Consider the following 2565-nt stretch of genomic DNA (forward strand, 5'->3'; position numbering starts at 1 on the left):
ATCTATCTATCTATCTATCTATCTATCTATCTATCTATCTATCTATCTATAATTTATTTATTTTAAGGAAGCACCTTTTATGAATTTAGAGGAAAAAGAATTTTAAGGAAGGTTTGAATTCTTTTTTGTTTGTTTGTTTGTTTGCATATTTATTTTACTGGTTATGTTTTTGACTTTATACTAGGTGGTCTGTAAAAATGTTATTATGTAATATTAATAATAATTATATTTAATAATTATATTATAATATAATGTTATATAATGCTAATTTATTTGTATTGCCTAAAAAGCCAATAAAAGTATAAAAATATATATAAAAGTATAAAAGGTAGAAATAAAATATTTGTGTTAATATTTATGTTATCGTATGATAACATACTCTTTAACCTAGCTTTCTAAATTGGCACAATTAGATCTCAACAACTTGCAGATCAATACGGCAATGGTTAACACGTCATTGACAGCAATGAGAATGGAAAAGGTGATGATACCTAATATCATGATTTACTTGCTGATCTTATAATACCTATTATAGTATCTTAAACTTATAGTATCTATTCCTCTTTTCCAGTCCTAGTTAATCTCTTCCTTTTAACTATAATACTACAGTCTATCAAATTGAATGCAAGTAAAGAGAGATTCTCTAAACATAACAGAGTTAAATCACAACAAATCGTTTTGGGTTTAGTAGCAAAAGGCTTCGAGGGCGATGAAGATGGTGAAGGGCCTGGAGGGGATGACATATGAAGAGCAGCTGAGGTCACTGGGCCTGTTCAGCCTAGAGAAGAGGAGGCTGAGGGGGGACCTCATCGCGGTCTACAACTTCCTTGCGAGGGGAAGTGGAGAGGCGGGTGACCTATTCTCCATAACACCAGTGATAGGACCCGCGGGAATGGGATGAAGCTGAGGCAGGGGAAGTTCAGACTAGATATCAAGAGGAGATTTTTCACTGAGAGGGTGGTTGCGCACTGGAACAGGCTCCCCAGTGAAGTAGTCACTGCACCAAGCCTGTATGAATTTAAGAAACATTTGGATTGTGCACTAAGTCACATGGTCTAAACTTTTGGGTAGACCTGTGCGGTGCAAGGAGTTGAACTTGATGATCTTTATGGGTCCCTTCCAACTCGGAATATTTTATGATTCTATGATTCTATGAAAGCAATTCCCAACTACTGCAGAGGTGAATTTAAGAAGCGTAAGTCAGTTAAAATCAGCACTTTCTGAAAAGAATTTATTCTCCTCACGTACTTTCAGAGTTATGTAAGGAATAGCAGTGCATGAAATCAACAGAGCCAGTCCTGTAATCCTTGTGAAGAAGAAACATTAATCTCCAGTGATGTAAGGTATGTCTGCAAGCCTGATAAGGTCTTTCTGCAAGTTAGTTCCTGCCGAAGGGCCCTGTGATTCTGTTAAATTGCTAATCAGTCCAAAGCAACCCATCTGAAGAGGCAAATTGTGCTAGTGTGGGTTTGCCACCCTATGGCTGACCACACAGCTGCTTTTGATCCTCTTGGAATATGGTCAAACCTGCTTGCTCTATATTATATGGGTGCATCTATGGTGAAACATACTTTTTGCAAAGTGCGTATAAAAGCACTTCAGTGTAAAATAGGCCAAACACAGTCTTTGAGTAGGTCTGAAGTCCATTGAGGTTATTCCATTGAACAACTAAGTTAAATTTAGTTCTCTTTCTTTTTAGCAACTCAGCAAAATTCCCTGCAAGCAAATGATGGCACACTGTCCAAGCCTCTTAGCTAAAGCAAGGATAATAGCCTTGCTGTTTCCGTGTAGCTGTTCATTATTGCAAATGCTCAAATTGTATTTTTGTGCACAATAATTGAACTGAAACATCAAAAACAAAACAAAACAAAACAAAACAAAAAAACTGTTAGGGCTGTGTGTGCTTGCATTGGGGTTGTAGTTGTTATTTCAGTGGGTCTGGAGAGGACAGTGAAACAGTAAAGCAGGCTTTACAAACCATGTAGGAGCAACACCATTTCTGCCACTGAGCTTTATATTTTAACATTGCTGCAACTGGTTTCTAAGGGGAAGAAATGTAAGAGGCACAATAAATACTGGAGTGGTAGGAAACCAAAAGCAAGCAAGGACTAAAACTTGTGCAGCTGTAGGCTTGCTATTACTCTAGGGGAGCAAAGGGCTGGTTCAAACATATCATGGCTGTGCTTTATGCAGAAAAAGACAACTTGCTTTCTCAAAATGGTGAAAGCTCATAGTGTAAACACAGCCCATGGTGTGTGTATATCCGTATGAAGCTTTCTTTACAGTGCAGTGCCAGAACTTACTCCCTCGCTAAGCTACAGAATGTACAGATACAGGACAGTAGCTGAGGTGGCAAATTAGAGTTAGTCTGGATATCTCTACATTGGGTTGTTTTGGTGACATTTGTGTTAGTAAATTAAAGAGGACAAGGTATGCTCTCTGGTCAAGTGGACAAGTGTCCATGGCATAATTGATGTTTCTTGCTATAGCCTTAGTGACTTACTTCCATCTTTATCCTATACACTGAGTTAAAAGGAACCAAGGTAAAGCTGAAATGTAAATACA

The sequence above is a fragment of the Oxyura jamaicensis genome, chromosome 1, assembly GCF_011077185.1.
Source record: "Oxyura jamaicensis isolate SHBP4307 breed ruddy duck chromosome 1, BPBGC_Ojam_1.0, whole genome shotgun sequence".
NCBI classification, from domain to species: Eukaryota; Metazoa; Chordata; class Aves; order Anseriformes; family Anatidae; genus Oxyura; species Oxyura jamaicensis.